Source organism: Oncorhynchus keta, chromosome 12 (assembly GCF_023373465.1).
Source record: "Oncorhynchus keta strain PuntledgeMale-10-30-2019 chromosome 12, Oket_V2, whole genome shotgun sequence".
Classification (NCBI taxonomy): Eukaryota; Metazoa; Chordata; class Actinopteri; order Salmoniformes; family Salmonidae; genus Oncorhynchus; species Oncorhynchus keta.
The window spans coordinates 13054282-13081783 of record NC_068432.1 but is presented as its reverse complement, the minus strand read 5'-3'; the positions used below and the strand labels follow the sequence as shown (position 1 = coordinate 13081783).

Genomic DNA, 27502 nt, shown 5'->3' with positions numbered 1-27502 from the left:
TTACCTACACTCCAGACTGCCAAATCAGTCAATAGATGGAATATCCATCAGTTTATAGCGTCAAAACAAAGTACACTGCTCAAAAAAATAAAGGGAACACTAAAAATAACACATCCGAGATTATTAAATACTTTTTTCTTTACATAGTTGAATGTGCTGACAACAAAATCGCACAAAAATTATCAATGGAAATCAAATTTATCACCCCATGGAGGTCTGGATTTGGAGTCACACTAAAAATTAAAGTGGAAAACCACACTACAGGCTGATCCAACTTTGATGTAATGTCCTTAAAACAAGTAAAAATGAGGCTCAGTAGTGTGTGTGGCCTCCACGTGCCTGTATGACCTCCCTACAATGCCTGGGCATGCTCCTGATGAGGTGGCGGATGGTCTCCTGAGGGATCTCCTCCCAGACCTGGACTAAAGCATCCGCCAACTCCTGGACAGTCTGTGGTCCATTGGTGGATGGAGCGAGACATGATGTCCCAGATGTGCTCAATTGGATTCAGGTCTGGGGAACGGGCGGGCCAGTCCATAGCATCAATGCCTTCCTCTTGCAGGAACTGCTGACACACTCCAGCCACATGAAGTCTAGCATTGTCTTGCATAAGGAGGAACCCAGGAACAACCGCACCAGCATATGGTCTCACAAGGGGTCTGAGGATCTCATCTCGGTACCTAATGGCAGTCAGGCTACCTCTGGCGAGCACATGGAGGGCTGTGCGGCCCCCCAAAGAAATGCCACCCCACACCATGACTGACCCACTGCCAAACCGGTCATGCTGGACGATGTTGCAGGCAGCAGAACGTTCTCCATGGCGTCTCCAGACTCTGTCACATCTTTCAGATGTGCTCAGTGTGAACCTGCTTTCATCTGTGAAGAGCACAGGGCGCCAGTGGCGAATTTGCCAATCTTGGTGTTCTCTGGCAAATGCCAAACGTCCTGCACGGTGTTGGGCTGTAAGCCCAACCCCCACCTTTTTTTGAGCGGTGTATATATTTTGCAAAAAATTTGCTCAATCTAAACAGTGTACTAAATGATTCAACTCAGTATCTCCTTCAGGTACCAACTCACAATGTGCCCTGTGTGTCTGTGGGAAACCTGGAAAAGGGCCACTGTTGCCATAGCAACGTCATCTGCACTCAAACTGCAAGTTGAACTCAGTGAGAGAGAATCCTAGTGCAGTTTGTTAAAGCGAGCAGAGTTTGATATTGTGACCAAAACTGTCGCATTTGCGACCGTTTGACTTGACTATGCTTTAAAAAAAAATATATATATATATATCGTAATTTATTCAAACAGTAATGTGTGAGTGGCCAAAAATCAACCAACTTTCTGAAGAGAAAACAACCGCACAGGAATGCCCCTGTCTGTGTGGGTGCAGTGCGTAGAGCGTCTATATGTCTACCACTTTGTGCAGCCGTTAGCGATGCTAATGATAGCCGTCTTTGGGTAGATGGAAATGTAATTAGAAGGTAACTACAAAGTAGCCTATACCTACCTGGAAGAATCATTATTATTTGCATCAATCCAGTGGCCATTTGTTTTGAACTCCATCACAAGTGCACTACAGAGCCCATAAACTAAGCATCGCCTAAAGTAAATTGAATACAATTAAAAAAATTATATAGCTTAATTAGCCTACTCCTGTGAACAGAAATAAATTAAATCATTCAAAATAGGCTACTACACCAGAAGCATGATTTGGCCACAGAGGATCATTAGCTTCTTTAAAAATGATTTTACCTGTGGATTGTTTTATAGGTGCTACAACTATAATTTCTCAGAATTTCTCCCATTTGTGAAAGCAATGTGAATTTCAACAGCACTGGGCTGCATTCAAAATAAAATCCCCCTCCCCCACGTGCCATTTCCGAGTAACATGGCGGAGAATCAAGCTTGAGCCTTTTACTTTCGGTTTTGGTCCACCAGATTCAAACAGCTGTAAAAACAATATTTTCTGTTATTGAAAATATATTTCACAGCAATTTAGATTGTACAATGGTTCCCTACATTATTCCGTTTTGACAGAGAGACCTCTACTGTACATTTGCTGCTTGACCCGATTTCCACTAAATAACACAGCCACAAAGTCTAAACATCTTTCGCATTCGGCAGGACAAATCAAGAAGCAAATATTACAGCCAATCACAACACTGGTGGGTATGTAATGCTGTGAAAAACGACCATTCCATGACTGCAGATATTGGGGGTGGTCCAAAATACGGGAGGGTTGTCAATTTGATGGAAACAACTCTGATGGGAACATTTGCATATTGTTTTTATGCATATTTTAGAATATTTGCATGAAAATATGAAGCCAATTGGATTCAAACCTAGCTACAGACACCCTAAAGACTCTGGCAAGTGTGCTAGTCCAGTGTCACTTTGATTATGCCTACACATCATGGCCCCAAACGTCTAAAGAATAAGCTACAAACCAGCCAAAACAAGCTTGTAAGAATTACTTAAACTCCCCCCTCATACTGGAGCTCAAAAAAATGTTTGTCTGTATCTCTCTCTCTCTAATGTGTCTGCATCTATTTTTATTTTATTTAACTAGGCAAGTCAGTTAAGAACACATTCTTATTTTCAATGAAGGCCTAGGAACAGTGGGTTAACTGCTTTGTTCAGGGGCAGAATGACATATTTGTACCTTGTAGGATTCGATCTTGCAACCTTTCGGTTACCAGTCCAATGCTCTAACCTCTAGGCTACGCTGCCGCCCGTATGTATCTAGGTAATGTGTCTATATCGCTGTAATTGTACATGTATGTATGTAAAACATAGGGACCAGCATGGAAATACGTCCCCACCTTTATTGTGCAATCCCGGTCACTTAAAAAAATATTTGTACTGTGTGTGTGTGTTTATTTATATATATATATATATATATATTGTTTACTGACAAATAAAATCAATCAATCCAAACTGTGCAGCGTCCATTTGATGAATGGAAAGAGAAATGTGTTACAAAACACCAAAACGTTGAACATGGAGATTGTCAAGCCAAACCTTCGATACTAGGTAAGCCTACAAGGTAGTGAGGGATGTAACCCTGCGTGGCACCGAATGTGCCAGAAAAGCATGCTGAAGTGGCAAAGTTTATGAAAACAGATTCGATACAGATAATTGTTATTTGTGGTTGGAAACATTATTTTGAGTTCATTCTATTAGGGGGAGGGTGTGCAATTCATTTTACAGTACAAGGGGAGGAGGGGGGGTGCATTTTTCCATATGACACCTTGAGTTGGACCAACCCTTAGATCAGGGTTTTCCAAACTCAGTCCTGGGGCACCCCCTGGGTGCACATTTCGTTTTTTTGCTCTAGCCCTCATTTCAGTCACACAATCTTCAACTGAAAATACATCTGAGGCTTGATATTGTATAGAAGAAGATGGAGCTGTCTCTGTAGTTATTGGTGGCCAGGTTTTTTAGTGTTGTGAATCCTCTCTCATCACTGTTTGTGAACTCTACTCTCTTGATCCAATTATTCGCATGTAATATGTTTGAGACTCCCTCCCCATGGCAACGTGTCTTCCCCTCAGTGTTACAAACACTCCCAAGTTCAAGGACTGATGGATATTTGTACATAGATATATTTGTTTTTCCAGCTACACCATGCCTGCTGCAGTTCCCAAGACTTTAAATGCTGCTTAATTAAAATGAGGGATTTGATGCTGTACATTTATGCTTATGGTTTCAATTGTCTTTTATGTTTACTCTGTGCTCGGGACGTCACTAGAGATTCATGGATACGTCTTTTTTTTTTTGGGGGGTTCTGGGGGAGAGAAATGAGAAGACAAGCAGGTCATTCCATTATAATGTATTTATTTATTTTAGTTTCACCCTTTTGATAACACAACCAGGGTACAAAGATTGTCTTAGGGTCAGTTTTGACCTGGCAGTTATAAAATAATATACACACCACAAAGACGGACACACACACACACAATGAGAAATTGAGATTGTGTACTACAGACTGAACTCAGGCAGCAGCTCCTGAAGGGGAAGATCACCATGGTTGGCAAAGTTAGAAAGAACAAGCCTGGACCTTCTCATAAAAGTTTGCCTTCACCTCCACCACCACTCTAATTTCTTACCTCCCAAAGAGGAACAAGAATGTGGTCCTCCTGAGCACACTGCACAAAATGGCTGAGATCATTGATCGTGAGGACAGGAAGCCAGCCATCATCCGGGACTACAACCACGACAAAGGAGGTGTGGACAACCTGGACAAGGTGATTGGAACTTAGAGCTGCAGGAGGATGACTGCCCGCTGGCCCCTGGTCATCTTCCATAACAGCCCTACCTGGATGCCTGATAAGCAGAACAAGAGGAGAGTGTTCCTGGAGCAGCTGGGAAAGGAACTGGTAACCCCACATATTCAAGAAGGGAGAGCCTCCCCCGCACAGTAGCCTCTGCAGCGCTTGTGAAAGCTGTTCAGGGGGCTGAATCTTGTCCTGATCCACCTGAAGCTGCAGCTGGGGCAGGCAAGAGGAGGAGATGCCAATTCTGCCCCCAAAAGAAGGACTGGAAAACAAATGCTATGTGCTGCACATGTCAAATACATCTGCAAAGTCCATGCACACACTCTTGCATACTGCCTTACATATGATGGAGTTGATTGATTTATGTTCATCACATTTTTTGTTTTGTATCTCTTATTTTATTCGTATTTATTGTTGTTGTTTATACACCTTGTGGGTGGGGCAATGGTTAAACAAATGGGAGAAGTCTAGTATTTTGTAGTTGAATTCCTCATTGCACAGTATATAAGAATATATCACTATGTTGCCAAAAATATTGACTGTTATTGTTTCCCTTCAATAAAATGCATTCAAAACTACTTTCTGCACATCGTAGCCTATCTGCAGGAATCTGTCCCGTCAGAGCCTTTTCCTGTCCGTTTACTGTTAACTAGCAGTCTCAAGCCACAGAAGCAGCTAACGTTAACCAAAATGTTAGCTACAAGTAGGCCTAACAGTCACTAGTACGTGCAGCAACCTCTGCAGTAGCAGCCTCCCCCAGGTCCTAGTGCCCGCCCAGTGAGAAGTTTAAGATGCGATGGAACGGTTGACAGAAGAAAAAAAATACATCACAGAGAAAATATGTTGACTGGTATATTGATTTATTTAGGGGGACTAATGAATATTTTAGCGGGGATAAAGCCCCCCTAAAATAGGCCTAGCGACGTCCCTGCTCTGTGCTATCATATTTGGTGGAAAATTACTGTTTGTGTGTGCGTGCTTGCTTGCATGCGATACACACACCACACACCAACACGCAAGGGTATTACTATTCCACCCCAGAGCCCAGCCGGCGTCACTGGTCCTGGGGAGTTAGAGGAGGGAAGATGTGGGTACCATCCTTGTTAGGATCAGTGTGAGGTAGTTTGTTCCACTACAGGGCTCCAGTGGGCTCCAGACTGCCCCAGGCCTGCATGAGAGAGACAGCAGCCTGTTTGTCCTCCTGGGTCTGGGGCTCACACAGAACAGAAGCCCTGGATAGCAGCATAAAACTTCTGAGTCACTCGTAAATAATTGCCTTTTCTTTCTCTGTTTCTTACAATCTCTATTTTTCTGTCTCTCTCCCTCTGGACTCTCTCCTTCATTTTCTCCTTTTCCTTGCTTTCCTGGTTTTTGAATAGATGCAAAGGACTTACCCACTCATTCTGATCAAAAGGTATCCTGTCCTGTGTTCTGCCCCTATCTGCATTGCAGATGTTTAGGATGGTGCAGCCCTAGTCTAGTGCCAGGTTGATAGCAGCCTCATGAGGGGCTGCCAAGATTTAGGTATTTTCCCTGGTCATATCACTATGTACCCTCAGGCATTTCAAAATCGGTCTCTCCTCTCTCAACCTGACTCTTAAAAAATGTAAAAAGTAAGGTGTAGAATTGGCTACAGTTGATTATGCCAGTCTCTTGCAGAGGCCCTTACTCCTTTGGGCAGCACAGTGGAAGCTTTGAAGTAAATGATTCATATGATGACTGATATGAATTAACAAGCCATTTCTAGGCCCACTGTGCAGGGCTTGGGCCTGTATGTGGAGGCCAGTTTACAAGTCCACAGTACTCTTCGTGGAGACGGCAAAAAGCTGATGTTTCCTGTTTTCAGGAAAACAGTACGTCTGAGTGGAGTCCCCACATCCGCTTAATGTTTTTCTTCTTCAAATCAATTAAATTCAATTTTATTTGTCACATGCTTCGTAAACAACAGGTGAAGACTAAGAGTGAAATGAATGCAGTGAGAAATATTGAGAAATAGAAAAATAATGGTACAAGGAATAAATAAATACACAATGAGTAATGACAACTTGGCTGTATACACGGAGACGATGTGTAGGAGTACGAGGTAATTGAGGTAGATACTGTATGTACACTACTGTTAAACATTTGGGGTCACTTAGAAATGTCCTTGTTTTTTAAAGGTATTTTTTGTATGTTAAAATAACATTAAATTGATCAGAAATACAGTGTAGACATTGTTAATGTTGTGAATGACTATTGTAGCTGGAAACGGCAGATTTTTAAAAATGGAATATCACACAGTCATCCGATGGAACAGCTGGTGCTCTCATGCATGGTTCAGTATTGCATGTCTCAAAGCTAGCATAGAAGGCATGTAGCTCATTTGGTAGGCTCTCGTCACTGGGCAACTCGTGACTGGGTTTCCATTTGTATTCCGTGATAGTTTGCAAGCCATACCACATCCGACGAGCGTCAGAGCCGGCGTAGTAGGATTCAATCTTAGTCCTGTGTTGATGTTTTGACTGTTTGATGGCTCGTCGGGGTTCGTAGCTGGATTTCTTACAAGCGTCTGGATTAGTGTCACGCTCCTTGAAAGTGACAGCTCTAGCCTGTAGCTCAGTGCGGTTGTTGCCTGTAATCCATGGCTTCTCGTTGGGATCTGTACGTGCGGTCACTGTGGTGACGACATTGTCGATGCACTTATTAATGAAGCCGGTGGCTGGTGATAAACTCCTGAATGTTATTGGTTGAATCCCGGAACATATTCCAGTCTGTACTATTGAAACAGTCCTTTAGCTTAGCCTCCACTTCATCGGACGACTTCCATATTGAGCACGTCACTAGTACTTCCTGTTTGAGTTTTTGCTTGTATGCAGGAATCGGGAGGATAGAATTCTGGTCATATTTGCCAAATGGGGGGCGAAGGAAAGCTTTGTATGTGTTTCTGTGTTTAGAGTAAAGGTGATTTAGAGCTTTGTCGCCTCTAGTTGCACAGGTGACATGCTGGTAAAAAATGAGGTGAGACGGATTTCAGTTTCCCTGCATTACAATCACCAGCCACTCAGAGTGCTGCTCCTGAATGTGCATTTTCTTGTATGACTTCTTATATAATAATTTCATCCAAACTGCTCGTGCACGTGAACGAGCATCTGTGTAGCCAGGCCCTAAAATAGAAATTAGAACTTTGACGCTTGATGTGCTGCAAGTCCTGCCACACGCATCTCCTCATGTTTTTTTAGGAGCATATACACACGTGGGAGGGGTACGCTGCTGTGAAATGACTGTGCAGTGTTTCATGTCTCTTCCATGATGGCTTTTCTTCCCCGTGCTCTGAATAAACAGGGAATGAAGAAGGAAAGGGAAAGTACAGTAATTGTACCTGAACCTAAATCTGTCAGTGATAGCGTCAGAGTCAGGAATTCATTCCATGGTCAAAAGCTTACATTTCACTTTGTGTAACGTGAACTGAAACTTTTGTAATTGCATTCAGGGCACATAAGACAATTAAACAACTATATACAATTATAGAAATGAGGTAAAACAGATGTAAGTTTTCCTGCATTTAAGTCCCCAGCCACTAGAACCACCACCTCTGGATGAGCATTTTCTTGTTTTACTTATAGCCCTATACAGTGCGTTGAGGTCAATTTTAGTGCCAGCACCAGTTTATGGTGTTAAATAGAGAGCTATGTAAAATATACATGAAAACTCTACAGCTTATCATGAGATACTCTACCTCAGCCGAGCAAAACCTTGAGACGTATTTAATTTTAGATTTTGCGCACCAGCTGTTATTGACAAATAGACTCCACCCCTTTTCTTACCGGAGGAAGCTGTTCTGTCTTGCCGACGCATGGAAAACCCAGCCAACTGTATATATTATCCATGTCATCATTCCGCCCAATTTTGTACAATTTTAACCCCTTTTTCTCCCCAATTTCGTGGTATCCAATTGTTAGTAGTTACTATCTTGTCTCATCGCTACAACTCCCGTACGGGCTCAGGAAAGCCATGTGTCCTCCGAAACACAACCCAACCAAGCCGCACTGCTTCTTAACACAGCGCGCCTCCAACCCAGAAACCAGCTGCACCAATGTGTCGGAGGAAACACTGTGCACCTGGCGACTTGGTTAGCGCGCACTGCGCCTGGCACGCCACAGGAGTCGCTAGTGCGCGATGAGACAAGGATATCCCTACCGGCCAAACCCTCCCTAACCCGGACGACGCTAGGCCAATTGTGCGTCGCCCCACAGACCTCCCGGTCGCGGCCGGCTATGACAGAGCCTAGTCGCGAACCCAGAGTGTCTGGTGGCACAGCTAGCACTGCGATGCAGTTCCCTAGACCACTGCGCCACCCGGGAGGCCCAGTTATAACCGTTTTTAATTTCCCGTTGGTAGGATAGTCTCGACTGGAGCTGATCCAGTTTATTCTCCAATGATTGAACGTTGGCCAATACGATGGATGGTAAGATTGGTATACCCACTCGCCAACGTATTCTCACAAGGCACCCGGATCTGCATCCACTGTATCAGCGTCTCTTTTTCATGCGATTGACGAGGATTTGGGCCTGGTATGGTATCAGTAGTAAATCCTTTGCCTCCGACTCATTAAAGAAAAAAATCTTTGTCCAGATCGAGGTGAGTAATCCCTGTTCTGATATCCAGAAGCTCTTTTCGGTCATAAGAGACAGTAACAAACAACACGACTAACAGACATGATAGTACAATTGGTTAGCAGCCCGTAAACGGCAGCCATCTTCTCTGGCGCTATTCCATTTATTCGCCGACATAGTTTCATCAGTGTGCCCGCTCGTTTGCCTCTTTTCCTATTTCGAGTCCTGGGGATTAGGGCCTGGTCTGGATTGAGCAGTACGTCCAGAGCTGCTGACTCGTTGAAGTAGAATTGTTCATCCAAATTGAGGTTAGTGATAGCTGTTTAGATATCCAGAAGCTGTTTTCAGTCATAGGACATTATGTACAAAACACAGAAGGCTGCTAAAATGTCTGTGTGTGTTTGTCTTGGGTGCGAGATACAAATCTCTCGCTTGAAGGAGGGCCAGTCAGTTTCTCCGCCATCCAACCTATTGTGTCAGTCCTTGAGCTGTGTTCTGAGACCAGAGCTGTTGCCAAGGAACCAAGATGAACTCCATATGAACTTCCCTCAAGGAACTTCACTGTGTGTGTGTGGGCTCACTGTGCCAGGCCAAACAGACATTATTCAGACTGAGGAACAAAACAATGCACCTGTGACAAGCTGCCGAGGCAACATCCTATTGAGCAAGGAACAGAGGAGAGGAGGCAGCTATATTTTCTTCACAATAGACCCTCTACATGTCATTCAACATTACGTGATTAATCCTAAATACACTTGAGTATACCAAACATTAGGAACGCCTTCCTAATATTGAGTTCCACAGGGATGCTGGCCAATGTTGACTCTAATGCTTCCCACAGTTGTGTCAAGTTGGCTGGATGTCCTTTGGGTGGTGGACCATTCTTGATACACACTGGAATCTGTTGAGCATGAAAAACCCAACAGTGTTGCGGTTCTTGACACAAACCAGTGGCACCTAGTGCCATACCCCGTTCAAAGGCACTTTAATATTTTGTCTTGCCCATTCACCCTCTGAATGGCACACATACACAATCGATGTTTCAATTGTCTCAAGGGTTAAAGATCCTTATTTAACCTGTCCCCTCCCCTTCATCTACAATGATTGAAGTGGATTTAACAAGTGATATCAATAACGGATCATAATTTGGATTCGCCTGATCAGTCTACGTCATTAAAAGAATCTGTGTTATTAATGTTTCGTATACTCAGTGTAGATGTACTAAATCGTGTAGCTGGTCACAGGCTCATGTTCGTGGGCGCAATGTTCAATCAAATACAATATACAGATGTTCCAGAGCAGGAGAGGCCGGTAAGGTCATTCTTTCCACACTAACAGTTTGATATGAATTTGATTTGGAACTACTTTAGCCTATTGCATCACACATGACACCTACCCAACCTTACTGTCTTATCTGGAAAGTCCAGATTTGGGATTTTGATTGAATAGAGCCATAAATGCCTAAGAAGTTATTCATATCCCAAATCCTTTAGATGTCAGACATTTCACTTGATATTAGTGATATTGCAAATGAAGCTTTCTTTTCCACAATTACAAAAACATTTGGACACACAATGTTTCTCTATGTTGATAGCCTACAATAGGAACAGCTGTTGAAGTCTGAGACAATGTGAATTAATAGGCTACACATACAGTTATGGCGTGGGTAGTTTGCTTTCTAAATGTAAATCCGTTACTAGTTACATGTCCAAAATTGTAATCAGTAATGTAAGTTTTGGATGACCAAATCTCAGCAACGTAATCTGATTACATTACTTTTAGATGACTATCCCCTTTAGAGGCATTAGAAGATAAAAGAAGATAAAAAAACTGTATATTACCAATTGAATGACATCTATTGCAGGATATAGTTTAAAGTATGCATAGCTGGCCATATATGGATGTTCAATTTGACTTGTTTTACTTGTATGTAGGCTTCTTCTAACCCATCGCTTTCTACTACATAAAATTATATGATTCAATGATATATTTACATTAAAACCAAAAAACCAAAGTCTATCAAAATTCCAGCCATTCCAATAAATGTTATACCCCTTGATCTTCAAGAATAGGACTTTGAAATATGGAAGTATAGATTAGCCAAATTGTTTTACCTGAGCATAACCCCAAAACGAAGGATTTATTAGCCAGCCCTACTCTGTTGTTTATGATTTTGTTGTCATGGAGGACTGATTGGGCTCATTGATTCGAGTTGACAAATAAATGCTGCACTCATGGAATGGCATGCTTTGAGCACTACTTAAAAGTGGTGTTTACATGTGAAAAATGAATGCCATATGCTGCATTTGCTATTGGCCTATTGTTGAACTTTTTGTTGGTGACACTTTGATATCTTGATAATATGCAGCTGTTTAAAGGGCACATCCACAGATGAAACAATAACAAAACAGTTAACCCGCCTCTGTTTCGGTAAAAAGCTGGGGGATGAGAAATGTAACCACTCTCAGATTAATAGACAGAGCTATGGATGCAAGGAATGACCATCCATGATATAAAAATGATTGTTTTAACCATGTTATGAGGCTATACAGTGTTTTTTTTACATTTACAATGTTTACAAATATTGGAGAAAAACAAGCTGGTATGTTGGGTTCTCATTGAGTGTGATAGTTGAACTAGGCTCATGAGGCATTTAAGTTATATTCTTCAAGAATCAATGGATATACATTACTGGTCAAAAGTTCTATATTTTTTATTGTTTTCTACATGGTAGAATAATAGTGAAGACATCAAAATGATGAAATAATACATGTGGAATCATGAAGTAACCAAAAATGTTTTAGTAAGTCTGCCTTGAATTCTAAATAAATCATAGACAGTGTCACCAGTAAAGCACCCCCACACCATAACACCTCCTCCTCCATGCTTTACTGTGGGAAATACACATGCAGAGATCATCCGTTCACCCACACAGCGTCTCACAAAGACACTGCGGTCTCCACCGGTCTAATGTCCCTTGCTCATATTTCTTGGCCCAAACAAGTCTCTTCTTCTTATTGGTGTCCTTTAGTAGTGGTTTCTTTGCAGCAATTTGACCATGAAGGCTTGATTCACACAGTCTCCTCTGAACAGTTGATGCTGAGATGTGTGTTACTGGAACTCTGTGAAGCATTTATTTGGGCTGCATTTTCTGAGGCTGGTAACTCTAATGAACGTATCCTCTGCAACAGAGGTAACTCTGGGTCTTCCATTCCTGTGTCAGTCCTCACGAGTGCCAATTTCTATTAGCGCTTGATGGTTTTTGAGATTGCACTTGAAGAAACTTTAAAAGTTCTTGAAATGTTCCGTGTTGACTGATCTTCATGTCTTAAAGTAATGATAGACTGTTGTTTCTCTTTGCTTATTTGAGCTCTTCTTGCCATCATTTAGACTTGTTCTTTTACAAAATAGAGCTATCTTCTGTATACCACCCCTACCTTGTCATAACATAACTGATTGGCTCAAATGCATTAAGGAAAGAAATTCCACAAATTAACTTTTAACAAGGCACACCTGTTAAATGAAATGCATTCCAGGTGACTACCTCATGAAGCTGGTTGAGAGAATTCCAAGAATGTGCAAAGCTGTCATCAAGGCAAAGGGTTTCAAGAATCTCAGATATAAAATATATTTGGATTTGTTTAAAAAAAAATGGGTTACTAAGAATTGTTGACTTACAAAAGGGTTACAAAAGTATCTCTAAAAGCCTTGATCATCAGTCCACAGTAAGATAAATAGTCTATAAATGGAGAAAGTTCAGCACTGTTGCTACTCTCCGTCCAGTGGCCGTCCTGCAAAGATGACTGCAAGAGCACAGTGCAGAATGCTCATTGAGATTAAGAAGAATCCTAGTGTCAGCTAAAGACTTACAGAAATCTCTGGAACATGTTAACATCTCTATTGACGAGTCTACGATACGTAAAACATGAAACAAGAATGGTGTTCATGGGAGGACACCACTATCCCAAAACAACATTGCTGCACGTCTGAAGTTTGCAAAAGTGCACCTGGATGTTCCACAGCAATACTGTCAAAATATTCTGTGGACAGATGAAACTAATGTTGAGTTGTTTGGAAGGAGCACACAACACTATGTGTGGAGAAAAAAAAGGCAACGCACACCAAAATTAAATCCTCATCCCAACTGTAAAGTATGGTGGCGGGAGCATCATGGTTTGGGGCTGCTTTGCTGCCTCAGGGCCTGGACAGCTTACTATCATCGGCGGGAAAATGAATTCTTAGGTTTATCAAGCCTTTTTGCAGGAGAATGTTAGGTAATCTGTCCATCAATTGAAGTTCAACAGAAGTTGGGTGACGCAGCAGGACAACAACCCAAAACACTGAAATAAATCCACAACAGAATGGATTCAACAGAAGAAAATATGCCTTCTGGAGTGGCACAGTCAAAGTCCTGGCCTCAACCCGATTGAGATGCTGTGGCATGACCTCGAGAGCAGTTCACACCAGACATCCCAAGAGCATTGCTGAACTGAAACAGTTTTGTAAAAAGGAATGTCCAGAACTCCTCCTGACCATTGTGAAGGTCTGATCCACAACTACAGAAAACATTTGGTTGAGGTTATTGCTGCCAAACGAGGGTCAACCAGTTATTAAATCCAAAGGTTCAGACTTTTTCCACCCTGCACTGTGAAATTTAACATGGTGTGTTCAATAAAGACATGAAAACATGTAATTGTTTGTGTGTTATTAGTTTAAGCAGACTGTGTTTGTCTACTGTTGTGACTTAGACAAAGATCAGATCACATTTTATGACCAATTTATTCCAAAGGGTTCACATACTTTTTCTTGACACTGTATTAGGTTTGTTAAAATGAAGCCCTTAATGTGAAAATTATACCAATACAGACAATGTGATTGTACGCCTCACATAAAAGTGATCTGGCGTTCTGGATGGGGGACATGTCCAAAGCATAGGCTACACAGCTGTTGCAAAACACATTTGATAGCCTTCGTGTTCCTGTTCAATACTAATAGATACACTTGTTTTTATTAAAATGTTCTTCTAGTCTTGATGTTTCCAAGAACTACGGCTACTCAAGAGCCAGAATAATTTCCAGGAACTGCTTTGGGATCCTTGCTGTAAGATGGAGGATCCTGGGACGTGCCTTTTTGAATTTGCCCCAGAAAAGCTGAGAGGATTGTGAAGGGCTGTGTGGTCCTCCACAACTATCTTTGCACTACAGAGACTAACAACACAGAGTCATCAACACGGTAAACCCACGCCACACCCACTGGGGACCTCTGTCCAGGAGAATGGAGACAGGTGGTACAAGTGGACACAAACTTCCTAGACCCAAGAATCATGTAGGCAGACAGGGTTGCTGTACAGGTCTACTTCCTCACATCAGCTGCTTGAGTTTCATTCCAGGATGCTGCTATCACACGTGACAACTTACAGTAAATGTTCAAATGTTGGGTTGTGGTTTAGAAAACATGTTTGTACTTACACTGTATGTTCCTTTCCTTCCTTTCCTTGTTTTATACAGGGCATTCTGAAAGTATTCAGACCCCTTGACTTTTTACACATTTTATGTTACAGCCTTATTCTAAAAATGATTAAATTGTTTTTTCCCCCTCATCAATATACACACAATACCCCATAATGGCAAAAACTGGATTTTAGAAATGTTCACGCTACAAGGTTGGCACACATTCTTCTCTGCAGATCCTCTCAAGATCTGTCAGGTTGGATGGGGAGCGTTGCTGCACAACTACTTTCAGGTCTCTCCAGAGATGTTCGATGGGGTTCAAGTTCGGGCTCTGGCAGGGCCACTCAAGGACATTCAGAGACTTGTCCTGAAGCCACCCATGCGTTGTCTTGACTGTGTGCTTAGGGTCGTTGCCCTGTTGGAAGGTGAACCTTCGCCCCAGTCTGAGGTCCTGACCACTCTGGAGCAGGTTTTCATCAAGGATCTCTCTGTACTTTGCTCCGATCATCTTTCCCTCGATTCTGACTAGTCTCCCAGTCCCTGCCACTGAAAAACATCCCCACAGCATGATGCTGCCACTGCCATTTATTTTATTTTTATTTCACCTTTATTTAACCAGGTAGGCCAGTTGGGAACAAGTTCTCATTTACAACTACGACCTGGCCAAGATGAAGCAAAGCAGTGTACAAAATTAACAACACTGAGTTATACATAAACAAACGTACAGTCAATAACACAATAGAAACATCTATGTACATTGTGTGCAAATGTAGAAGAGTAGGGAGGTAAGGTAATAAGTACGCCATAGAGGCAAAATAATTACAATTTAGCATTGACACTGGAGTGATAGATGTGGAGAGGATGATGTGCAAGTAGAGATACTGGGGTGCAAAAGAGCAAGAAGATAAATAACAATATGGGGATGAGGTAGTTGGGTGTGCTATTTACAGATTGGCTGTCTACAGATACAGTGATCGGCATGCTGCTCTGACAGCTGATGCTTAAAGTTAGAGAGGGAGATATAAATCTGCCTATGACCAGGGTAACATTTACAAAAATTAAAACCACAGGTCAGGTGTATTCAGGATGCTCTGAACATTAAATGAACACTCAAAATTTAACAACTTTGACTTTGAAATTGAAAGTATGCTAGTATATATATATATATTTTTTTTAAATTATGGTTTGATACTTTATTCAGACAGCAATGACATGAGATAGGGAGACAAGCAAATGCTAGAAACAGTGGCAAGGTTGGAAGCAGGGATTGATCCCTGTTCTCAGGTGGAAAGTTGTAAGCAACACGTGCCAGGGAGTGTTACCACTACACCAAGGTGCTGCACAGGAACATTTTATATGAATGGTTGATGGTAGTGGGTAACCAAATTATAGATTGCAATATCCTTGTCCATAGACTGCTTTCAAGGTAAGGATACAAACAGCTTGTATTTTGTAATTTGGGAGAATTCTCTCCTTAAAATAGGGATGGAAGGAAATCCTGCTTGCTTTCCAGGAGGGTTGGCTGCACTAGATCTATGTTTCCAGTCATTTCTCAAAATCACCCAACCTTCAAGAAATAGACAAATAGACTAAATATAATGTGTGTATGAGTTGTGAGTCCCCCTATCATCTCTGCCCAGTATGTGCACAATACTTAAATGTCCAAAAATATATTTGATTCCTGGAGTATTTGATATCCAATGCTTATTTGTATGACTTACTGTCCATGAATGGCTGCAATAATGCATATAATACATTTTCAAAGACACAAGTAGGCATACCTATTTCAAATATGTGATTACACTGGAAATATTGGGATGAAGTGGAATAATAAAATAAGTGTGGGGAATAACAATAATGTTCTTCCTGACAAGCATAGTAATTACCCTATATTTTAGCCAAATTTTAAGAATGATAATTGTTCCACTGATTAGACTAAAGTAGGTATGTAAAATAAAATGACAAAATCTGCCCCTACACCCTAACCAAATTATTATTTTATTAATTGTCCCCCTCTCTAGAATCACAATGACACTTTTCTGTTCACAATCTGTTTGACAAAATAATTAACATAGTTACAAATAAGGTAGCCCTACCAATTTTCCCGCTAAAACATACCGTTACAGACTAAATGCTAATCACCAAACGAGAGGACTAAGGCAAATGTGGATTAAATCGACTTTAGTGCGTACTGTCAAAAGGCTGCATTCTGCAATAACAGGGACGGGAGAAACGTTATCCATAAAACAACTCTACCGTGCGGCTCTTTTTACAGTTTAATCAATTTAGAGGAGAACGTTCTATCTCTCAATTCAGCTCCAATCTAATCTTGAGGTGCGTTTCTTTAAAACATTCACCCAATTCCCTTGATCCCTTACATAACTAGACTAATCATATGCTTAAATGTACGGTTCACATTGTTCTGGCATGACAGGACAATGCTAGAGGTTCCGCTCGTGATGTTAAATTGCACGCTCAGATGCTCCGATTTCAAAACGATTTGGAGCACAGTTGAAAGGTTCACGCACTGACTACAATGGAACTATTCGAAAGATAAAAGCAGTACTTTCCAATGCGTTATATATGAGACGTGCCGAACGTGAAAGCTTCAAATGCGTGTCTCACACGGCCAATACGTGAGAGTTGGCAGCTCTGACTGGCTAGGATCATTTATGCAGCAGGTTAGGATAATTAACGTAGCAGGTTTGGAGACGGGGGTTAAGGAAAATAGTTAGCGAAAATGCTCTCCTCATCTGCTAGGAAAATCACTTCGTATTGAAGTGGCGTGAAAAGTGTCCCTTGTTAACCGGTCAACCAATCCACATTTAAGGGATTGGTTGAACAGTGCCGAAGATAACCGTTTTTTTCTACTCAGTGAGACCAGTATGTAGGGGATATATGCTGAACGAAAACATGAACGCATCATGCAACAATTTGAAAGATTTAATTGAATTATAGTTCATATTAGGAAATCAGTCAATTGAACATATGGAGTTCACATGACTGGGAAGGGGCGCAGCTTGGGAGATCATACATGTAGGTCGACGGACTCGGGAGCCAGTCCAGCCAATCACTCCTCCCTGATGTGGAGGTCCTGGGCTGCAGTTGTGAGGCTGGTTGGATGCACTGCCAAATTCTCTAAAACGACGTTGGAGGCAGTTTATGACAGAGAAATGAACATTCAATTCTCTGGCAACAGCTCTGGTGGACATTCCTGCAGTCAGCATGCCAATAGCATGTTCCATCAAAACTTGAGACATCTGTGGCATTGTGTTGTGTAACACAACTGCACATTTTAGAGTTGCCTTTTATTGTCCCCAGCACAAGGTGCACCTGTTTCTTAATATGCCACACCTTTCACGTGGATGGATTATCGTGACAAAGGATAACATGCTCACTACCAGGGACATAAACAAATTTGTGCACAACATTTGAGAGAAATAACCAGTTTATGTGCATATGAAAAATATTGTATTTCAGCTCATGAAACATGGGACCAGCACTTTACATGTTGCTTTTATATTCTTGTTCAGTGTAGTTTCAGGCGTTTATTTTACGCTTGTTGTGTTAGGTTAATTGCGGAAGAGAGTGTGTGAACAACAATGTACATAAACCCTGGATATCTAATGCTATGCATTGGACAGTGAGATGCACCAATCGGCCATATTGAAACTCCCCAGCAGAAGCAGTCCTCTATTGGAATTAATGGAATTCTACAGTATTTCAATAAAACATTTTTCAAGGACAAAATTACATGTATTTAAGTATTTTGTTGTTGTAGTGTGGACAGTAACATTAACTTTCTAAAAAGTATACTTTAAGGAAAACGTTTGCATACATTGTTGTATGTTTATCTCACTTAATGCAATTCAAACGTATGAATTATGGTATCTACAATAGAATAATCGTGGCAAAAAAATATATACTTGAATAAATGCATTTCTTTGCAAGGTGTGGGAGTGCCAAGATGTGGGCGCGGTGGCTTCAAAACCGCGCCCCCTGAGATTCAACTGGTGTATATATAGATCATTGGGTGTGAACGATGGGACAAATTTCAGCGCACAATATAGGGGACAAGGCGTGTGTGTGGAATGATACGGGCGTGTTTCATGTTGGATTTATAAAAGCGGTTGTCCGACACAAAGTCATTTTCAGTTGTAGCCAATGCTATTTGGCTTTTATATTAGTGATTGAACGCTGTGTCACTGTCACAATACCGACGGTTCCAGCTGGGACATCAATCTTGTGCTCGAGGGCTCTCCAAAACATATTGGTCCAGGCGTACTGCTTATTCTGGTGATTGTTTCGGTGAGTGAAACTTTTTGAAATACCATTGGACACATTTGTTTACCCCACAATGTCATATGCCTGTCATAGCTTTCCTACTCTTGTACGGGCTTAGGGTATGGTCAATTGTGTAGGCTATTGCAGCATTTGGAACAAAAGAACCTGGATTCATGCATTAGGCTACCTACTGTATACCAATGTTCGTATGCACTGTACATGTTGCCTATACTGTAGTCTGTTCTTCACACTTTTATTCTCCCTCTGTCTGAAATGTCAAGACAAGTTTACATGCGGACGAACGTCATGTTACAATGACAATTTGTAACAATTTATTACAACGTAGTAGCGCCTTGACATTCAATTGATGTGTATGTTACGAGCTACGATTATTGCGATAGATAAAGCCATTTGTGCACTCACAATTTTGGCACATCAAGGTAAAATAAAATGTTCTGAATGCTAAAGCAGCATACTGTCCTTCCCGGTGGCGATTTTAGCATGTAAATCTTGGTGGGGCAACAACAAAAAATAAGTGGGAAGCATGCCAGCAAAGCCACTACACAACACTAAACAATACATGAATTGCACTATAAGGTGACAAACGGTACCCACAGACGGCCTACGTAAAGCTGTCCCAACAGCAGTCCCAACACCTGACTATCAGCGGAGCATTGTTTGGCAGCAAAACAATTAATTTAGCATCATAGCCTTTAAAGAAAACATAGCTGATGTGGCTGACTTGCTTAAACAAATGTGGTTTCTAATGACAATTGAGGTGTACAAGCTATGGCATAAGGGGACGACAAGCGGATAAGAGGCAATATAATATGTGTTTATCACTTTTCAAATGTACAGCCACAGAATTCAGAACATGGTCCGTTCTTACAGTGTTCTCCCTGTACACCAAGTCAGAACTGCAGGATAAATAAAAGGGGCATATAAGCAAACAATGAGAACTCTTACAATATTCAATGATTACATTTCTCTAAAACAGGTTATAGGCTACATGTGCACCATGTCAGAACAGTAGGTGCAATTAAGAGGGGTAAATAGACCAAATTATTAGGGTGAGGTAAATGGGCTACTAACATCTTACTACATAACATACAGTATTACTTTCTTAGCTACAGTATACATAACTCCCTGGCATATTACATAATTTATGCAGCATCATACAATACATTTTTGGAGTCACCTTGTTGTGCTGTGCTCACTTGACAGGAAGGTGGCGCGGCGGTCCTTTTGTGGGCAAATTGTCATCAAAGTCTGACATTCTCTGGATTTATTGTGCTTTCAAAACAACTGGGAACTCAGAAAAAAACCATGATCCAATCATGATGACGTCATTGATCTTTAGGTCGTAGCTAGAAAACAGCCTGGATTTACAATTCGTAGTTGGATGACCGTTCAAAACGCCTTCTTAGATGGGACTTCTAATGTAACTCTATGGCAGCACCCAAGGGGCTAGAATTGATTTGCTCTGCCCTTAGACTTGGCAGTGACGTAGTGTCCCCATGAGTGACAGAACACTGAGCCAATCACGGCACAACATTTTTCTGCTGGCTTGCCCCACCACCACAGAAAGTCTTGAGCTAGGCTGAAACACCTGCATTTTGGATCTGCCTTACTCAATAAAACAAATAGGAAACCATGCTTACGTGTGGCTTTATTAACTTGGTGATATATTGATATATATATTTTTACATTGTTTGCAAACTGATACGTGACATGTATTAATGCCAAAATAACATGCAAAACAGGCAAGCCCCACCCCAAAAAAGGAATCATGTGTCCTTCCTATGCATTTTCTGTCAATGTCCTAGCCCAGAGGTGGGCAAACTTTTTGACTCGCGGGCCACAATGGGTTCTAAAATTTGACAGAGGGGCCGGGCCAGGAGCATTTGGAGGGAGTGTTTGGGCCGGATATACTAAAGCATTAAATGTAGTGTGTGCAAACCTCATAGCACAGTAAGAACACTACAACCCAATTTATTAACTGTCTTTCAAATGTGAAAAATAGCCCTTATCAGTTAATAAATTTGTCTCAAGGAATATGCAAGATATGGCATTTACATACTATTTCGCAGATACTGGGAGGAGGAAATGTAAATAGATTAAAATAACATACGCACTGTGATTTATCAAGATTGCGTCTGTTTTTAATAAGTTTCAATCGAAGGTGCAAAGTTAAAGAAATCAACATTTATTGAAAAATGGAATCACTTTCAACATTCAAAACATATTATTACACAACGAAATACTCAAGCTCAATAATATCTACTTGTGTTAAACTCCGCAAAATCATGGATGGATTGTCCTGACCGCGCGCTCTACAAACTCGCCACGGACGCCCTCGCCTTCACGCGCAAACAGTACACGTGTATCGTTGCCAAGCACACAGACATAGGCTGTATTAAATATCCTACCTGCAGCTGAAAATTTAAATTTAAATTAAGAGCGATGTGCGGCGTGTTAATTAAGCTACTGTACCGCTGCTGTGCGTAAATGCGCATTGCTCTTAATTAAAAGACGCACTTCCAAACTTTCCATATGCATTTTTTCATAACACAGCAGAAAAACTCACCATTTCAGTGGGAACAGTGTTTGTCGGTGAAAAAGTTCTGATGACTGTAAATTAGCTGCCAACCTCTGAGCAGTAGCCGCCCGTTCTTGTGTTGACTGCTTGCTAGCATAGTTTGCATGCTTCGTGGCAAAGTGACGGCTGATATTGTACTCTTTGAAAACCGCAACAGCTTCTTGGCATATCAGACATACAGCCGTTGATCGGACTTCAGTGAAGAAGTATTTTGTTGTCCACTCCTTATTAAACACTCGGCATTCGCTGTCCACTTTCCTTCTCTTTGGTCCGCTCATTTTCACAGAAGGGCTTAGTGGTGACGTGAAACGAAGTGAAAATTAAAGTGAAATAAAGAGAAATACGCGCCACTTCAACAACGGTCAATGTGTTTTGAGTGCGCCATCTATTGGGGAAATGTGGGCATTGCAGGGAAAGGGGAAAAAGGAGGTTTTTACTATAATTTGGACAAGTTCGGCGAGCCGGATTAAAAATCCTAACGGGCCGTATGTGGCCCGCGGGCCGTAGTTTGCCCATGTCTGTCCTAGCCCATTCATATACGCTAACTACCTTAGCGCTTATTGATGATCGTATCTTCTGGCTGGGGGTTTTGTTAAGCGCTCTGATGCTTGCTCTAAACTAGGGGTGTAGGACCTACATTCATATAGTTTATTGACTGTGTCCAGCTCGCTAATAATCACCAAAATGAAAGCTAGACAGTCAGGGAGAATTGAAAATAAATACTTTTGTAGGAAATTTTGACAGAATGGAAATATAACCAATTTTCAGTGCGTCCATCCAGACCTCCAGAATGTGGACCTCAGGGCAAAATTAGTTTGACACCCCTGCTCTAAACATTAAAACGCATGGCTTGCGACACGGTTTTGGAAACATAAGGAAAGTATATTTCATATCAGCAAGAAATTATAATAATACTAACATAATTACTACACAACTTTATAGGTTTAGGGTTTCCACAAGGCCATATTTCCACATTACACGCTTGTTTACAGAAAGCAGTGGACTACCTGTGCTAATTAGCTACAGTAAATCAAATCAAATCAAATTTTATTTGTCACATACACATGGTTAGCAGATGTTAATGCGAGTGTAGCGAAATGCTTGTGCTTCTAGTTCCGACAATGCAGTAATAACCAACAAGTAATCTAACTAACAATTCCAAAACTACTGTCTTATACACAGTGTAAGGGGATAAAGAATATGTACATAAGGATATATGAATGAGTGATGGTACGGGGCAGCATACAGTAGATGGTATCGAGTACAGTATATACATATGAGATGAGTATGTAGACAAAGTAAACAAAGTGGCATAGTTAAAGTGGCTAGTGATACATGTATTACATAAGGATGCAGTCGATGATATAGAGTACAGTATATACATATGCATATGAGATGAATAATGTAGGGTAAGTAACATTATATAAGGTAGCATTGTTTAAAGTGGCTAGTGATATATTTACATCATTCCCATCAATTCCCATTATTAAAGTGGCTGGAGTTGAGTCAGTGTCAGTGTGTTGGCAGCGGCCACTCAATGTTAGTGGTGGCTGTTTAACAGTCTGATGGCCTTGAGATAGAAGCTTTTTTTTCAGTCTCTCGGTCCCAGCTTTGATGCACCTGTACTGACCTTGCGTTCTGGATGATAGCGGGGTGAACAGGCAGTGGCTCGGGTGGTTGATGTCCTTGATGATCTTTATGGCTTTCCTGTAACATCGGGTGGTGTAGGTGTCCTGGAGGGCAGGTAGTTTGCCCCCGGTGATGCGTTGTGCAGACCTCACTACCCTCTGGAGAGCCTTACGGTTGAGGGCGGAGCAGTTGCCGTACCAGGCGGTGATACAGCCCGCCAGGATGCTCTCGATTGTGCATCTGTAGAAGTTTGTGAGTGCTTTTGGTGACAAGCCACATTTCCTCAGCCTCCTGAGGTTGAAGAGGCGCTGCTGCGCCTTCTTCACGACGCTGTCAGTGTGAGTGGACCAATTCAGTTTGTCTGTGATGTGTATGCCGAGGAACTTAAAACTTGCTACCCTCTCCACTACTGTTCCATCGATGTGGATAGGGGGGTGTTCCCTCTGCTGTTTCCTGAAGTCCACAATCATCTCCTTAGTTTTGTTGACGTTGAGTGTGAGGTTATTTTCCTGACACCACACTCCGAGGGCCCTCACCTCCTCCCTGTAGGCCGTCTCGTCGTTGTTGGTAATCAAGCCTACCACTGTTGTGTCGTCCGCAAACTTGATGATTGAGTTGGAGGCGTGCGTGGCCACGCAGTCGTGGGTGAACAGGGAGTACAGGAGAGGGCTCAGAACGCACCCTTGTGGGGCCCCCGTGTTGAGGATCAGCGGGGAGATGTTGTTGCCTACCCTCACCACCTGGGGGCGGCCCGTCAGGAAGTCCAGTACCCAGTTGCACAAGGCGGGGTCGAGACCCAGGGTCTCGAGCTTGATGACGAGCTTGGAGGGTACTATGGTGTTGAATGCCGAGCTGTAGTCGATGAACAGCATTCTCACATAGGTATTCCTCTTGTCCAGATGGGTTAGGGCAGTGTGCAGTGTGGTTGAGATTGCAACGTCTGTGGACCTATGTGGGTGGTAAGCAAATTGGAGTGGGTCTAGGATGTCTCTCAAAGCACTTCATGATGACGGAAGTGAGTGCTACGGGGCGGTAGTCGTTTAGCTCAGTTACCTTAGCTTTCTTGGGAACAGGAACATTGGTGGCCCTCTTGAAGCATGTGGGAACAGCAGACTGGTATAGGGATTGATTGAATATGTCCGTAAACACACCGGCCAGCTGGTCTGCGCATGCTCTGAGGGCGCGGCTGGGGATGCCGTCTGGGCCTGCAGCCTTGCGAGGGTTAACATGTCTTACTCACCTCGGCTGCAGTGAAGGAGAGACCGCATGTTTTCGTTGCAGGCCGTGTCAGTGGCACTGTATTGTCCTAAAAGCGGGCAAAAAAGTTATTTAGTCTGCCTGGGAGCAAGACATCCTGGTCCGTGACTGGACTGGGTTTCTTCTTGTAGTCCGTGATTGACTGTAGACCCTGCCACATGCCTCTTGTGTCTGAGCCGTTGAATTGAGATTCTACTTTGTCTCTGTACTGACGCTTAGCTTGTTTGATAGCCTTGCGGAGGGAATAGCTGCACTGTTTGTATTCTGTCATGTTACCAGACACCTTGCCCTGATTAAAAGCAGTGGTTCGCGCTTTCAGTTTCACTCGAATGCTGCCATCAATCCACGGTTTCTGGTTAGGGAATGTTTTTATCGTTGCTATGGGAACGACATCTTCAACGCACGTTCTAATGAACTCGCACACCAAATCAGCGTATTCGTCAATATTGTTATCTGACGCAATACGAAACATGTCCCAGTCCACGTGATGGAAGCAGTCTTGGAGTGTGGAGTCAGCTTGGTCGGACCAGCGTTGGACAGACCTCAGCGTGGGAACCTCTTGTTTAAGTTTCTGTCTGTAGGCAGGGATCAACAAAATGGAGTCGTGGTCAGCTTTTCCGAAAGGGGGGCGGGGCAGGGCCTTATATGCGTCGCGGAAGTTAGAGTAACAATGATCCAAGGTTTTACCACCCCTGGTTGCGCAATCGATATGCTGATAAAATTTAGGGAGTCTTGTTTTCAGATTAGCTTTGTTAAAATCCCCAGCTACAATGAATGCAGCCTCCGGATAAATGGTTTCCAGTTTGCAAAGAGTGAAATAAAGTTTGTTCAGAGCCATCGATGTGTCTGCTTGGGGGGGGGATATATACGGCTGTGATTATAATCGAAGAGAATTCTCTTTGTAGATAATGCGGTCTACATTTGATTGTGAGGAATTCTAAATCAGGTGAACAGAAGGATTTGAGTTCCTGTATGTTTCTTTCATCACACCATGTCTCGTTAGTCATGAGGCATACGCCCCCGCCACTCTTCTTACCAGAAAGATGTTTGTTTCTGTCGGCGCGATGCATGGAGAAACCCGTTGGCTGCACCGCCCCGGATAGCGTCTCTCCAGTGAGCCATGTTTCCGTGAAGCAGAGAACGTTACAGTCTCTGATGTCCCTCTGGAATGCTACCCTTGCTCGGATTTCATCAACCTTGTTGTCAAGAGACTGGACATTGGCAAGAAGAATGCTAGGGAGTGGTGCGCGATGTGCCCGTGTCCTGAGTCTGACCAGAAGACCGCTACGTTTCCCTCTTTTACGAAGTCGTTTTTTTGGGGTGTCGCTGCATGGAATCAATTCCGTTGACCTGTTTGTAAGGCAGAACACAGGATCCGCGTCGCGGAAAACATATTCTTGGTCGTACTGATGTTGAGTTGACGCTGATCTTATATTCAGTAGTTCTTCTCGACTGTATGTAATGAAACCTAAGATGACCTGGGGTACTAATGTAAGAAATAACACGTAAAAAAACAAAAAACTGTATAGTTTCCTAGGAACGCGAAGCGAGGCGGCCATCTCTGTCGGCGCCGGAAGTACAGTATCTGCGTTTCCGGACACCTGTGTGTAAATGGAAAGAAGACGCCTGAAAAAGGTTGTCACTGACAAATACTGTTGGCTGCAACTGTGTTAAAACAGGTTATATTTTGTATAATGTGGTATGGGCCTATTGGGTGATGTCATTATTTGAAGTCAGCAAGTAGTGATTCCTTAATTCACCATGCCAAGTCTCATTGATACAGGCTTTGTCTACAGTGGTTAGTGAGAAAACACAAGTAAAGCAGTAGTCATTATCCGAGTGGCTGGGCAGGGTATTCATCAGCAAAACAGTAATTTATCACGTTTTTGAGTCTTTGATACAGTCTGTTGTATACTACCCACAATACAACAGCAAAATACATTTCTGGCTATATAATGCTATATAAGGCTGTGCACTAGATTATTAATCAATGAGTCCATAATTGACCAATATACAGGCATTGTTTACTAGTCCTACCCACCACACCACACCACATCAAATCGTAACTACTGTGCTGCTGCTCATTAGGCCTTATTACCAATATGGCCTATGATTGATCTGCCGGGAGAGGAGTGTCTGATACAGCTCATTACATTCACTGTCATCACAGTGTGTGTCTGTCTGTGTGTGTGTTTGTGTCTGATTTGGTTTGTGTTGGCTGAGTGGGAGATGTGAGGTGTAGGCAGCAGAGTCAGTTTGTTAGCTTGCCTTATTCAAATCTCAAATGCACCCTGTAATTTGCATGACATTTTGAATGTATAAGTCTGTTATTGAACTCACTCTCTTTCTCTCGCTCTCTCAGTATTTAGGATCTTAATTTGAGGCAGTTTGCTACAGCAGGAAAATTATCCTGCAGCAACAGAGAATGTGGATTGTAAAGAATGGCCATTTTTTTATAGGGGTTGATACATTTTTCGTTAGGGCAAATAAAATCTGACATTTTAAAGTGGAAATTACAAACTTTATAAGCTTTTAAACCTCAAATACACTACAAGTTTGCATTTCCTGCTGTGCAGCAATAACAGGATGATCACATTTAGTTCTGGCATCTGTAGGCCTCTGTTCTGTATTGGTAGCATACAGTAGCATTGGCCACTGAGATCCTCATTCCCAAATGAATGGTTTGTGTTCATTGGTGTGTTTGCAACACAAGCATCACTTGTTTCTCTATGTTTATTTACTTCCTGTAGTGCTGAGTGTGTAGATACAATAGGCAGGATTGGTTAAATATTTGTTTTATTTAACCTTTTATTTAACTAGGCAAGTCAGTTAAGAACTCATTTTTATTTACAATGACTTCCTACCCCTAACAACGCTGGGCCAGTTGTGCGCCACCCTATGGGACTCCCAATCACGGCTGGTTGTGATACCGCCTGGAATCAAACCAGGGTTTGTAGTGATGCCGCTAGCACTGAGATGCAGTGCCTTAGACCGCTGCGCCACTTGGGAGCCCCCAGGCTGCTGTAGCACTACTTTAACACTGGATGATCACATGTGCAAAGAGCTGCTGAGGGGAAACCATACAGTATCAACAGCTCTCTGGGCCTTTGTGGAAAACATAGGGAAGGGGGTATAATAATGTGTGTGTGGATGACAGTCTTGCTTCCAAAACATCTATTCCCAGTTTTTTTTATTTGTATTTTTTAAGTAGATGTGTCCAAACGTTTGACTGGTACTGTAGTTAAAGGCATGTACTGTCTGTCAGATGTATGGTGATATCCCTGCTGTTTAGTGGACAGATCTGTTTAACATGACAGTATTGACCAGAGGATTCGCAGCCAGGGAGGGGCCAACAGGCTGAGCTCAGACTAGCAACAAACTGCATGACCATGACGGCTACTGTAGGTGGTGGAGGTA

The 27502-nt window shown here is 42.3% G+C and overlaps 1 protein-coding gene across 3 annotated transcripts in view; it reads left to right on the top strand.

The window, feature by feature from the left end:
• The window catches only part of LOC118391015 (calcium/calmodulin-dependent protein kinase kinase 1), a 163872-nt gene that overhangs the window by 13887 nt on the left and 122483 nt on the right, over nucleotides 1-27502 (top strand). For 2 of the 3 annotated variants that reach the window (XM_052457752.1, XM_052457751.1), the window contains exon 1: nucleotides 18365-18624. The exons of the other annotated variant lie outside the window; for it this stretch is intronic. The gene's annotated coding sequence lies outside the window, so the exon portion shown is untranslated. Of the gene's footprint in view, nucleotides 1-18364; nucleotides 18625-27502 lie in introns of those variants that run through there. 3 annotated transcript variants of the gene reach the window in all.